At 38.1% G+C, this 15,096-nt stretch overlaps 1 protein-coding gene across 1 annotated transcript in view; it reads left to right on the forward strand.

Annotated features, from left to right (window-relative positions):
- The first annotated feature begins 1,047 nt into the window (after window positions 1-1,047).
- Window positions 1,048-15,096, forward strand: part of LOC308432859 (enoyl-CoA delta isomerase 2) — a 33,283-nt gene continuing 19,234 nt past the window's right edge. The window contains exon 1 of the mRNA XM_080932702.1: window positions 1,048-1,129. The gene's annotated coding sequence lies outside the window, so the exon portion shown is untranslated. The remainder of the gene's footprint in view (window positions 1,130-15,096) is intronic.

The following is a 15,096-nucleotide window of genomic DNA, read 5'->3' on the forward strand; positions in this document are numbered from 1 at the left end:
ATCTTTGTTCCTCCCAGAGTCTCCCCGCCCCCCCCAAAAAAAATAATTTTAATCTCCCTTTTCTGTTGGTTCTATTTTTCTTGAGAACCCTAACCAACACATTCGTGTTCTTTTCCAGCAGTTTTGTTCACACATTTGTCCCTAAGACCTGAAGCCATTTTCATCACCTTAATTCCAGTAGTTTCTAGAACCTGCCATCTGTGCAGAAGGAAAGGTGGAGACAAGCAGACAGCAACCGCTTGACAGTGTGTGGGTCCCTGAGTCTTCCTTACTTCCTGTATCAACCACAGTCTGCAAAGCAAAGGCTTCAACCGATGCTACATTTAATTTGGAAGAGTGGCAGGGAGAGATCTCACCAAAAAGTTCAATCCAAACCCAAACCATATTTGGCACCCCTAAAAGAGACCATACAGTGAGTCATTCAGCCCTGTCCCCAACACATTCCTAAAGAATTTACTAAGCACCTATTGTTGCAGCCTGATATTGACAGTGGACTCAGAGATTAATCAAATGCAGCCTCTGGCAGACACCTGCTATGTTCTGGAAGTTCCCAGGACACCCCCTTCTTGCTCGGTTCCATAGGTACTGTCCTACACCTGGTTTGGCTCTCAAAAGAAGCAGTATCCTCTGTGTAAGGTGACTCCAATTAAACTTTTAAATACAGGGACATAGATGGATAAATATTTAGAATGCTTACCAAATACATGGCTTTTTCAAACAGCCTTAGTATGACTTATACCTCCTCTGCCCTTCCCACCCACCCATATCCCCATTTAGACCTTTCCTTCTTCTTGCCTTATGTCTCCTCATATAGTTTTTAGGGTTTAAAAGTAAATAAAAATTCATTAAAAGTCATATATTTTAATTTTCTATGATGCCAATTATTTTTTTATTTTAGTAAGACTAGAGCCTTAAAATAGAATTGCAGACTGTTTCCTGATATTAAAACTTTCCCCTACACCGTGTAGTTGCTATATGACGTCACCAGGTGGCAGCCAAAGGACTTTGTGACTTTCTAACCATTGGTTTTTGGGAGGACTGGGGGAGGAGACACAACTCTGTTGTGCTTCTCTGGTGAAGAGTGTAAGGATTTCTCTCTCGGCTTCAAATACGTCGAAGCAGGCCAAACGTAAGTACCCCCAACTGAAGCAACAAAGCAGATCAACTGTAAGTACCCCCAGTCGTAGAACTGATTACAGAACCCACTGCCAGCTGAGAACATGGGCAGGAATTGGTGTAGGGACAGGCAAAGAAGAGGTTGTCAGATCCTTGTGCAGTTGCCCAGGGCCCACCCTCCAGGCTGCCTTTCCTTGGTGTTCCTGAAAGGTAGTTTGAAGGCTGATAGGCTCCTCTGTGTTCTCGGGGCTCATTGTCTCTGCCCCTCGGGCATTAATAAGGACTCAGTTCTGCCTACTGAGACTTTGGATACAACAAAGTTCCTTGTCCCCAACTTCCTAACCTGTGACTTAAGAACTCTTAGTAAAAGACTGTCCCCTGAGATCCCCCAAATGTCAGATTCAGAAGCCCCTATAGGTATCAAAACATGTTTACCAAATCTTTTATAGGGACCAATCAAGTAGGTTTTTCAGAAAACACCCCTTGCTTTCAAAAACAGGACTTTTGCCAGACCTTGAAACCAAGTTAATAATATGCCTATGTAACCAGCCTGTTTAAGTTTAGCCTGCCTACAAAAAAGCAGTGTAGTTGCCCTTACATCTTTGGATTTCCCATGTGCATAGTACATACGTTTAATTTTAAACTAATGACTCTGACCCGGTAACTAGGTGTATGTGTGTGCATTTGCGTGTGTGTGTGTGTGTGTGTGTGTGTGTCTGTGTGTGTCTGTGTGTGTCTGTGTGTGTCTGTGTGTGTCTGTGTGTGTTGGGGTAGTTATTTGCTGAAATGAAGCTGACAGGTTGTCTTTTTTGTTTTGGGGTTTTCTTTACACATTATTAAAAGCATTTTAGTGTAAATATATATGAATATATTTTTGTCAGTACTTGATTTTTTAAAGGTTTGATATTATGCATTGAAATCTTACTGTTTACAAAAATCATAAACTACATGTAAAACAAAATGTAACATGGGAATAGTCAAACATTTTTGGTGTGTAAAGATTAAACATAAAGATTTTTAACTACCAAAAATTGAAACAAGGCTATCTTCTTAGTTCTTGAGATAATGGTTTAAGGTCTAGGTTTACCCCACTCTTAGAGGGTGCTATACACTTTTTTTTTCTAGAAGGACTGAGGCTTCCACTTTTGGTTTTTTGGGGTTTTTTTTTTTAAGCTTAATTTGGTCTGTGAGTGGTTTCTTGGGTATTCAGAACGTTCTGAGGCTAGTGTCCAACTATCAGTGACTGTATATTATGTCTGTTCTTTTGTGATTGGGTTACCTCACTCAGGATAATATTCTTTAGATACATCCATTTTCCTAGCAATTTCATAAAGTCATTATTTCAATAGCTGAGTAGTACTACATTGTGTAAATATACCACAAATTCTGTATCCATTAATCTACTAAAGGACACCTGGGTTCTTTTGAGCTTCTTGTTATTATAAATAAGACTGTAATGAACATGGTGGAGCATGTGTCCTTATTGTATGTTGGAGTACCTTTGGGGTATATACCCAGAAGTGGAATAACTGGATCTTCAGGTAGTACTATGCCCAATTTTCTGAGGAACCCCCAGACCGATTCCCAGAGTGCATGTACCAGCTTACAATCCCACCAGCAGTGGAGAAGTGTTCCTCTTTCTCCACATCCTCACCAGCATCTGCTGTCATCTGAGTTTTTGATCTTAGCCATTCTGACTGGTGTGAAGTGGAATCTCAGGGTTGTTTTGATTTGCATTTCCCTGAAGACTAGGGATGTCAAGCATTTCCTTAGGTGCTTCTCAGCCATTCGATATTCCTCAGTTGCAATTTTTTTTTATTTAGCTCTGTGCCCCAATTTTAATAGGATAGTTTGAGTCTCTGGAGACTAACTTCTTGAGTTCTTTGTATATGTTGGATATTGGGCCTCTATCAAATGTTGGATTGGTAAAGATCTTTTCCCAATCTGTTGGTTGCCATTTTATTTTCTTAACAGTGTCCTTGACCTTACAGAAACTTTGTAATCTCATAAACTCCCATTTATTGATTCTTGATCTTAGAGCACAAGCCATTGGTGTTCTGTTCAGGAAATTTTCTCCTATGCCTATGTGTTCTAAGGTTTTTCCTACTTTTTCTTCTAATAGTTTCAGTGTACCTGGTTTTATGTGGAGATCTTTGATCCACTTGCACTTGAGCTTTGTACAAGGAGATAAGAAAGAATCTATTTTCATTCTTCTGCATGCTGAGTGCCAGTTGTTGAAGAGGCTGTCCTTTTTCCATTGAAGGTTTTCAGCTCTTTTGTCAAAAATCAAGTGACCATATGTGTGAGAGTTCATTTCTGAATCTTTTATTCTGTTGCATTGATCTACCTGACTATCTCTATACCAGTACCATGCGGGTTTTAACACAATTGCTTTATAATATAGTTTGATGTAAGGGAAGGCGATTCCCACAGAAGATTTCTTGATGTTGAGGATAGATTTTGATATTATAGGTTTTTTTGTTATTGCAGATGAATTTGCAAATTGCTTTTTCCAACTCTATGAAGAATTGAGTTGGAATTTTGATGGGGATTGCATTGAATCTGTGGATTATTTTTGATAAGATAGCCATTTTTACAATGTTGATCCTGCCAATCCATGAGTATAAGAGATCTTTCCATCTTCTGAGATCTTCAATTTCCTTCTTCAGAGTCTTGATATTCTTGTGATACAGATCCTTCACTTGCTTGGTTAGGGTCACCCCAAGGTATTTTATAGTCTTTGTGACTATTATGAAGGGTATCTTTTCCCTAATTTCTTTCTCAGTCTATTTATCCTTTGAGTAGAGGAAAGCTACTGATTTGCTTGAATTAATTTTATATCCAGCCACATTGCTGAAGTTGTTTATCAGCTGTAAAAGTTCTCTGGGGGAATTTTTGGGGTCACTTAAGTATACTATCATATCATCTGCAAATAGTGATATTTTTTACTTCTTGCTTTTCAATTTGTATTCGTTTGATTTCCTGTTGCTGTCTAATTGCTCTGGCCAGAACTTCCTGTACTATGTTGAATAGGTAGGGAGAGAATGGGCAACCTTGTCTAGTCCCTGATTTTAGTGAGATTGCTTCAAGATTCTCACCATTTTGTTTGATGTTGGCTATTGGTTTGCTGTATATTGCTTTTTATTATGTTTTGGTATGAGCCTTGGATTTCTGCTCTTTCCAAGATTTTTAACATGAAGGAGTGTTGAATTTTGTCAAATACTTTCTCAGCATCTAGTGAGATGATCATGTGGGGTTTTTTTTTTTGTTGTTTGTTGTTGTTGTTGTTGAGTTTGTTTATATGGTGAATTAAATTGATGGATTTCCATATATTAAACCATCCCTGCATACCAGGGATGAAGATCACTACTTGATCATGGTGAATGATCATTTTGATATGTTCTTGGATTCAGTTTGCAAGAATTTTCTTGAGTATTTTTGCATCAATGTTCATAAGGCAGATTGATCTGAAGTTCTCTTTCCTTGTAGGGTCTTTGTGTGGTTTAGGTATTAGTTATTGTGGCTTCAAAGAATGAGTTGGGTAGTAGTCTATCTGACTATTTTGTGGAATAGTTTGGAGAGTATTTGTATTAGGTTGACAATAGATGTCTGATAGAATTCTGCTCTGAACCCATCTGGTCCTGGGCTATTTTGTGTGTGGGAGGATTTTGATGACTGCTTCTATTTCTTTAGGTGTTATGAGATGGTTCAGATGGTTTATATGGTCCTGATTTAACTTTGGTACCTGGTATCTGTCTAGATATTTACCCATTTTCTCCAGATTGTCCAGTTTTGTTGAATATAGGCTTTTGTAGTAGGATCTGATAATTTATTTAAATTTCTTGGTTTCTGTTGTTATGTCTCCCTTTTCATTTGTGATTATGTTAATTTGAATACTCTCTCTTTGCCCTCTACTTAATTTGGCTAAGGATTTATTGATCTTGTAAATTTTCTCAAAGAACCAGCTCCAGGTTTTATTGATTCTTTGTATGGTTCTTTTTGTTTCTTCTTCATTGGTTTCTGCTCTGAGTTTGATTATTTCCTGACGTCTACTCCTATTGGGTGTATCTGCTTCTTTTTGTTCTAGGACTTTCAACTGTGCTGTCAAGTTGTTAATGTATGCTTTCTCCAGTTTCTTTTTGGAGGCACTCAGAACTATGAGTTTTCCTCTCAGTGCTGCTTTCCTTGCATCCCATAGGTTTGGTTATGTTGTGTTTTCATTTTCATTAAATTCTGGAAAATCCTTAATTTCTTTATTTATTTCTTCTTTGACCATGCTATCTTTCAGTAGAGCATTGTTCACCTAACATGTGTATGTGGGCTTTTGTTGTTATTGTTGTTGTTAAAGACCAGCCTTAGTCCATGGTGATCTGATAGGATGCATGAGAGTATTTCAATTTTCTTATATCTATTGAGGCTTGTTTTGTGACTGAGTATATGGTCAATTTTGGAAAAGGTGCCATGAGGTGCTGAGAAGAAGGTGTATTCTTTTTTTTTTTTTTTAGGATGAAATGTTCTATAGATGTTTGTTAATTCCAGTTACTTCATAACCTCTGCTAGTTTCACTGCATCCTTGTTCAGTTTCTGCTTCCATGATCTGTCCATTGATGAGAGTGGGGTGTTGAAGGCTCCCACTATTATTGTGTGTGGTGCAATGTATTTTTTGAGCTTTACTAGGGTTTCTTTTATGAATATGGGTACTCTTGAATTTGGAGCATATATGTTTCGGATTGAGAATTCTTCCTGATAAAATTTTCCTGTACTGAGTAGAAAATGTCCTTCCTTATCTTTTTTTGATAACCTTTGATTGAAAGTCTACTTTATTCAATATTAGAATGGCTACTCCAGCTTGTTTCTTGGGGCCATTTGCTTGGAAGGTATTTTTCCCTGCTTTTAACTGTGAGGTAGTGTGTCTCTCTGAGATGAGTTTCCTGTATGCAGCAAAATGCTAGATTCTGTTTATGTATCCAGTCTGACAGTCTGTATCTATTTATTGGGGAATTGAGTCCATTTATGTTAACATATTAAGGAGTAGTGATTTTTTTCATGCTATTTTTTGCTGTTAGAACTAGAATTATGTCTGTGTGTCTTTCTTCTTTTGGTTTTTTTTTTTTTTTTTTTTTTTTTTTTTTTTTTTTTTTTGCTTAGTTATTTTCTTGCTTTTTCGAGCGTGTAGTTTGCTAATTGTGTTGGGTTTTCCATCTATTATTCTTTGTAGGGCTGAATTTGTGGTAAGTTATTGTGTAAATTTAGTTTTGTCCTAAAATATCTTGGTCTCTCCGTCTATGGTGACTGAGTGTTGTGCTGAATGTAGTAGCCTGGGCTGACATTTGTGTTCTCTTAGAGTCTGCATGATGTCTGTCCAGGATCTTCTAGCTTTCATAGTCTCTGTTGAGAAGTCGGGTGTAATTCTGATTGGTCTGCCTTTATATGTTACATGTCCTTTTTCCCTTACTGCTTTTAGTATTCTTTCTCTGTTTTGAACACTTGGTGTTTTGACTATTATGTGTCAGAAACAATTTCATTTCTGGTCCAATCTATTTGGAGTTCTGTAGGCTTCTTTTATGCTCATGATCATCTCATTTTTAAGGGTAGGGAAGTTTTTTTCTATGATTTTGTTGAAGATATTTTCTGTGGCTCTTAGTTGATATTCTTTGCCCTCTTCTATTTCTATTATCCTTAGGTTTGGTCTTCTTATTGTGTCCTGGATCTCCTGGACATTTTGGGTTAGGAGCCTATTGGTTTTTGCATCTTTTCTGACTGTTTTGTCTATGTTTTCAATGTTTTCTTCAGCCCCTGAGATTCTCTCTTCCATGTCTGTAGTGATGCTTGCATCTGTGACTCCTGGTTTCTTTTTTAGGTTTTCTATCTCCAGGCTTGTCTCTTTTTGTGTTTTCTTTGTTGTTTCTATTTCCATTTTCAATTTCTTCCCCATTTTGCTTGTACTTTCCTGCCCTTTTTTTTTTTTTTTTTTTTTTTTTTTTTGTGTTTCCTCTTTAAAAGCTTTCATTTGTTTCTGTGTGTTCTCTTGTAATTCTTTAAATGAGTTCTCCATCATCATCGTGAAGTATGATTTTAAGTCTGAGTCTTGTTTTTCTGGAGTGTTTGGCAATCTGCCACTTGCCATGATGGGAGAGCTGTGTTCTGATTTTGTCAGGTTGTCTTGGTTTCCATTGCTTAAGTTCTTAGCTTTCCCATGCTATCTTGTTATCTGTGGTTATATGTGGTCTTGTTGTCAGCTACTGGAACCTGTCTCTCCTGTGGATCTGAGGGCCAGTTGGCTCAGGAAGAAAATTGCTTCTGAGTGTTCTGCTTTTTGAGGGTTAGCAGTGAGTTCTGGAGGCAGGTACTCAGTTGTCTTTGTGGGCTCAGGTGTGGGAGCTCTTGTGAGGCTGCTCTGGGAGCTCAGCCCTTTGCCCACTGGTCGTGAGTACTTAGTGGTGGGGACCTGGCTCTTTCTCCAGGCCAAAAAGGACCCTTTTCCAGCAAGTACAGCACTCTCTGCTACCTGGGCCTATGTGTCAGGCTCACCTCTGGTCCAGGTGTAAAAGCGCCTGTGGAGGTGATCTTCCAGAACCACCTTCCCCAGACAGATCACGATTCTCTCTGACACAGGTTCAGGCACCACTGACAAGCACTCTCTGTGCTCTGGGCACTCACTACACAGCCTCACTAGGTCTGTGCCTCAGGTTATCTGCTGGTCCAGGTGGCAGAGCGCCTGGGTGTCTGGTCAGCAAGCACAGCCTTTCCGGGCAGATCTGGATACTCTCTTACTGGGGGCCTGAAAGCACTGACACGTTTTAAGCAACCTTAAAAAAACAAAACAAAACTACAAATATCCTGTTAATGTTAGAAACAGTAATGTGAATATAGGATGAGGTTTTGACAACTATTTTTGGTCAGCTGGGGTTAGTAAAGTAATTCTTTCCTTGTAAAATCCGTTAAAAGATTTTGAAAAAAACAAAAAAAAAAAAAAAAAAAAAAAAAAACTTCATTCCTTTCCATACCATGTTTCCTGTTTCATACAAAAAATACAGAGCAAAGCCTTTTGTTAAAGACAAGAGGAACAGACATCACACACACACACACACACACACACACACACACACACACACCAGACAATAGCCCATAGACCACAGATGACATACAAAAGAAAGAAGACATAGGCAAAGAAGTGGATAATTCAGATTTGGCCTGACTCTGGCTCTAAACTGATTTAAGAGTAACACTACTCTTTTATATTTCTTAGTGTAGTATTAATGAAGAAAATGGCAGGGTATTTTCATGGGACCTACCCAAATCATCCTATGTACCTTAAATAGTTTGTGTGTTGGCTATAATACTCTGTGTGTGTGTGTGTGTGTGTGTGTGTGTGTGTGTGTGTGTGTGTGTGTGTGATATCATATGTATATATGGTATTATACATAGTATTATATGTTATATTTATATATAAGGTATTGTTGGACCTACATGGCCCAATGATGGGGTGTCCACTCCCACAGAGACACAAACTGAGAATGGATGCAATAGGCAAGAGGTTTAATTGATGAGTCCACTGTACTGGGGTCGTTCTGCAAGTGGAACAGAGACTACCCTGAGGTTTCAAAGTACACAATTTTTATACAGTACTGAGAGCAGATTTTAGCAACATCTTGGGGTGGTGACATTGCATTGGTGGGTTACAGTGACCTTTGGATTCATTGGATAAGTGGGTTTAAGCTGACGATGATATATATTTGGGTCTTTTCCATGAGACCTTGTGGCTATCAGCCAGCAAATTCTGTGGGTTTTCATCCTTGTTTTTTTTTTTCTCAGAATTGGGTGATTAGAGCTTGAGCTAATTATGACATGCGTCGGGACCCTATCTAGGGCTTTCTAGAGGGCCAGGTGGCTATCAGTCAGTATATTCTGTGGTTTTTCTGAGAATTACTCTGGGCCATTGTTTTTATTTGTCAAGAAGAGACAAGATCTCACAACCTTGGGATGACTGGAAAGTCCCTGAGTCTGACTTTAGCCATTTCTGAGTCTTTAGAGCCCCACAGTATGAGAGAGAGATTGTGCAAATACTCAATAGACTTTATTGGTTAGGGACTAATGAACAGAAAAAAGTATGTACATGTTTAGTACAGGCTTGATTTTGATTTTTACAATTTTTTTTTAATCTCTGGTTGGTTGGATCCACAGGCACAGACCCATGAGATGGAAATAACCCAGTTGATCTTTATTTACTGTATCTGAAAATGATGCATCAGTAGCCAGTTAGGGGTGTTTCCAGGGCAGGAAAGGTTGAATAATAGACTGGAAGACAACCAAAGTACTTTCTAGATCTAGGATGCCATTTTTATAAGCACAGCAATTGCAGTAACCCAGCCTCACCACTCACAATGAGCATCCCTGGGAAGAGGCAGTCCCACATGAGCCACAGATTGCACCAGACAGCCTCAGGCTAGAGAAGCTGCCTCACCTGATCCCTTCTCTGTTCCCCTCACTGATCTGTGCTTCCCCCAGGGACTTTGCCCCACAGTGACTTCACATTAGTTGAGAGAATATTATATCAACGTTTGCCTTCTAATCTTCCCTGAGATCCAGACTGCTGTAAAGTGCCCCTCCTCTAGGACCTAACCCATAGTAAGACCTAACCCATAGTAGGAGCTCACTTATTACATGAACACAAATTTTGGGTCCATTGTTTTCCACGACTGAAAGTTCTCTGAAGGTCTGGTGTTTCTATTAATATTTCACACGTCTTTGAGCTAGTCCTGGCTTTCTTCAACTCACCTGAGTGGGCAGTGAGCAGTCCTTTGAGAAACTCTCCTTCCGGAAAAATTAACACTTCAAGACCTTTCAAGACTTCTCTTGAACTTGTTCATTCTGCCATAACTCCAGAGTCTCAGGCTGCCACTGTTAGAGAACTAATGCCTTCCCGGTAAGACATTACTCTGCACACCTGGAAATTAATACAGAAATAACTCTACTCAAAAAGCATATGGCCAGCTGTGTCTCGGGCCTGAAGAAGATTCAGGTTCAAATAGAAGATTTTACTAATTTATATCCACATACACTGCCATCCTTAAATCTCTTTTAGGTCCTTGCCCTAGATCATACTTTGCACAATTTAAGCAGATTTAATGATATTGTAACTCTAGTGATTTGGACATGTCATTTACAAAGTAAAGGCAGCCATACTTAGAATATTTCTTAAGTTCACCAGCACTGTTTTTTCCCCATAGCTGTTACCCAGGGTCATCTTGCTCACCTGCCAGAATTATGTTTCTAATAAGAGCACAGGTTGGCAGATGCCATTCAGAGAGAGCTTCCGTGGGCAAATGAGCTTCTTGGGAGACAGCTTGCTGTATTGAGCAACTTTCCTGCAGATCAATAAGAAAATGAACTTTTACAAACTAATATTGTTTAGATGAAATAATTACTTTATAGAATTGCTGATTTAATTTAAATATTTTGGGAAACTTAAGGTTTATAAAACATTTAAGGAGATGGCTTAAGTTACAATAAAGTAGAATTAAGAATTGAATGTGACCCCTCCCTTGTAGTAAGAGCTGCATAAGTTACAAAAGGAGGAGAGTGAGTCATCATGCATTGCAAGTACATAATTATACTTAGAAGAAAAAAATGGGCTCGGGACAAATTAATGATCAAAGAAAACACTCATTCTAGTTTGGGTCCAAAATCCTGGATCTTGTGACCTATGGATGTTGCTGTAGGTTTTGATGTACATCATAAAGAGACAGGTTTATGAATAAAGAATAAATATAAGAATAAAGACTGGATGGTTAGCCAATTCGCCTGAACAAGCCTTCAAAAAGAAGACGTAAGACAGATGCTGATCTGTTTCTTGGTAAATAAAAATTGTCAGTTAAGCAAAGAAAAATAACTTGCTTCTAGACTGGCTTGTTTAAACGTTGTTAATCAATGACAAACGAATTATTGCTTTGGGGTTACGATGAATGTGTGGAGAAAAAGATAGATGGGAAATGTTGAATTAGATATAAGTTTCAAAAGACAAATGTGTAATCAATAATTCTGTTGTAATTTCATTTTGTGTAATGATTTTAATTTGTTTTTGAAGAATTTTTGTGGTAATTGTTTTTAGAAAATATGTAACTGTGACTATGAGGTGTTGTAGAAAATTTTAATCCTCACCTAGGGGTTCTACCCTGCCTTCGACCATTTAGCTCCCAGATAAAAAACACACACAGAGAGCATTTATATTTACAGTAAGCCATAAACAGTACAAAAGCTAGGCAGCTGCCTACCCTCTATGCTGTTAGAATCTACTTTCTTATGGATAACCCTGAGTTATTACTTACTATGTTTCATCTGGGCTGCTCTCAACTCCAATTGCCCAGCCCTCTATTTTCCAATCAGAAATAACTTGGGAGCAGGGTCACAGGTCAACGTGCAACCTGGCATGTCCACTACTTACCTCCAGTAACATTAGAGGTAGCACTATGTTAGCTAAATTCTACTTTGTGTGCCTTAGTATTTCCTAAGCAAAATTATTAGTAAATTCTTCGTCACATAAATTTTAGTACTTCAAGTTTCTGGAGAAAAATCACCACCTCCATTCACAAGAGAGTTACAACTATCATAAATACATATTCTCTATAACTTTTACCACCATTCATCTGAGGACAGCCAGTTTTCCATTTACAAAGTTCTTCATATGATGTTGTCTCAAGGGATTGTATGTATTTTTGTGGCCACCTGAGAATACAGCAGGAGGGATTTTACCCCAAAGATCAACTAGTGTGCAGCAAAAGCTTTCAGGGTTAGTATGGGACCCACTCTGACCTTCAATGGCACCTTTTCACTTCCTAGAAACTATCTTTAGTTTTGTTCTTGGTAACAAAAGTTTTGGTTAGATTCCTGAAAAATCTGTCATTATGGCTGTGTCATTTGTCCCAAGAGCAAGTAGTGCTCAGGTGAAGGGAGGCAAGAGAGGCTGTTGCCCAGATGCCTAATGTTGAAATAGAACGGCAGGGTGTTTCCCAGGCACAGGTTGACCACCGCCCAGAGGAATTACTTCTCCCAGTAGTAACCAAGAGGGGTTTCACCCTGGGTCAGTTAACTCCTCACCCTGTAGCATCCCCAAGCAATGACAAATGACTGTGTGACACAGAACAGTGAATGATACGGCTTTCCTGACACCGTGTCAGGAGTGTGCTATGCCAAAAACAGTCTCATTTATGTTTCCTACAATGTCATATTTCTTAATAATAGTAAATTTACAAGCTATATTTGAGTGTCGTTGACTACCCTTTGCCTAACTGTCCCACTTTCTCTTGATATATGGTATCTGGCAAACATTTTTTTATTATTAATTTAGGTATTAATGTGGAGGTTTGAATAAAAACTGCCACAATAAACTCCTATATATAAAAGCTTAGTCACAAGAGAGTGGAACTTTCTGAACGCCTGAAAAAGATTAAGAGCTATGGCCTTGTTGAAAAATGTGTGTCACACGAGTGAATTTTGAGATTACAAAGTTCACATCAACTCCACTCTTTCTGTTACCATACTGCATGCCATAATGTTAATAAACTAATCCTCTGAAACTGTAAGCACGCCCCCATTTAAATGCCTCTTTTAAAAGCACTGTCATGGTCACAGTGTCTAACACAAGTAATGTATATCTGTAGTGGCTACAGAATAATTAAGAATTAAAGAAGAAGAAAATGGGCCCAGGAAACAAGCTGGAGTAGCTATTCTAATATCAAATAAAATAGATTTTCAACCAAAAGTTATCAAAAAAGATAAGGAAAGACACTTTTTACTCATCACAGGAAAAAAATCTATCAAGAAGAACTCTCAATCTTGAACATCTATGCTCCAAATACAAGGGCACAAACATTTATATAAAAAAAATTCTGCTAAAGTTCAAAGGATATATTACACCGCACACAATGATAGTGGGAGACTTCATGGAAGCAGAAAATGAACAGAGACACAGCAAAACTAGCAGAGGTTATGAACCAACTGGAATTAACAGACATCTACAGGACATTTCACCCAAAAACAAAAGAATATACCTTCTCCTCAGCACCTCAAAGTACCTTCTCCAAAATTGCCCATATAGTCAGTCACAAAACAGGCCTCAACAGATACAAGAAGATCGAAATGCTCCCATGCATTCTATCAGATCACCATGGACTAAGGCTTGTCTTTAATAACAAAAAAAGCAACAAAATGCCCACATACATGTGAAAGCTGAACAATGCTCTGCTCAATGATAACATGGTCAAGGAAGAAATAAAGAAAGAAACCAAGGATTTTTTAGAATTTGATGAAAATGACACCACTACATACCCAAACTTATGAGATGCAATGAAAGCAGTATGAGAGGAAAACTCATAGCTCTGAGTGCCTCCAAAAAGAAACTGAAGAGAGCATATACTAACAATTTGACAGCACAGTTGAAAGCTCTAGAACAAAAAGAAGCAGATACACACAAGAGGAGTAGACAGGAGGAAATAATCAAACTCAAAGAAGAAATCAGCCAAATAGAGACAAAAAAAAAAAAAAATAACATACAAAGAATCAACAAAACCAAGAGCTTTTTTTTTCTTTCTCTTTTCTTTCTTTTTTTTTTTTTTTTTTGAGAAAATTAACAAGATTGATAAACCCTTAGCCAGAGGGCAAAGAGAGAGTATCCAAATTAACAAATCAGAAATGAAAGGGGAGACATAACAACAGAAACTGAGAAAATTCTAGAAACCATCAGATCCTACTAAAAAGCCTATACTCAACAAAACTGGAAAATCTTGAGAAAATGGAAAAATTTCTAGAGAGATACCAGATAACAAAGTTAAATGAGAATCAGATAAACCATCTAAACCATCCCATAACACCTAAAGAAATAGAAGCAGTCATCAAAAGCCTCCCAACCAAAAAATGCTCAGGAGCAGATTGATTTCATGGAGAATCCTATCAGACTTTAATAGAAGAGCTAATACCTATACTTTCCAAACTGTTCCACAAAATAGAAACAGAAGGAACACTACCCTACTCATTCCTTGAAGCCACACCTAAACCACACAAAGACCCTACAAAGAAAGAGAACTTCAGACCAATTTCTTTCATGAACATCGATTCAAAATACTCAATAAAATTCTTCCAAACCAAATCCAAGAAGGCATCAAGACAATTATCCACCATGTACAAGTAGGCTTTATCCCTGGGATGCAGGGATGGTTCAACATACTAAATCCATCAACGTAATCCACCATATAAACAAACTCAAAGAAAAAAATCACATGATTCTCTCACTAGATGCTGAGAAAGCATTCAACAAAATTCAACACCCTTCATGATAAAAGTCTTAGAAAGATCAGAAATCCAAGACCCAAACCTAAACATAATAAAAGCAATATACAGCAAACCAGTAGCCAACATCAAAGTAAATGGTGGGAAACTTGAAGCAATCCCACTAAAATCAAGGACTAGACAAGGCTGCCTACTGTCCCCCTACCTAGTTAATATAGTACTTGAAGTCCTGGCCAGAGCAATTAGACAACAAAAAGAAGTCAAAGGGATTCACATTGGAAAGAAATAAGTCAAAATATCACTATTTGCAAATGATATAATAGTATATTTAAGTGACTCCAAAAATTCCCCCAGAGAACTTTTACAGCTGATAAACAACTTCAGCAAAGTAGCTAGATATAAAATTAACTCAAACAAATCAACCGCCTTCCTCTATGCAATGGATAAACAGGCTGAGAAAGAAATTGGGGAATTGATACCCTTCATAATAGTCACAAAAACTATAAAATACCTTGGGGTGACCCCTAACCAAGCAAGTGAAGGATCGGTATCACAAGAACATCAAGACTGTGAAGAAGGAAGTTGAAGATCTCAGAAGATGGAAAGATCTCTCATGCTCATGGATTGGCCGGATCAACATTGTAAAAATGGCCATCTTACCAAAAATAATCCACAGATTCAATGCAATCCCCATCA

Source organism: Micromys minutus (assembly GCF_963924665.1).
Source record: "Micromys minutus genome assembly, chromosome: 1".
NCBI classification, from domain to species: Eukaryota; Metazoa; Chordata; class Mammalia; order Rodentia; family Muridae; genus Micromys; species Micromys minutus.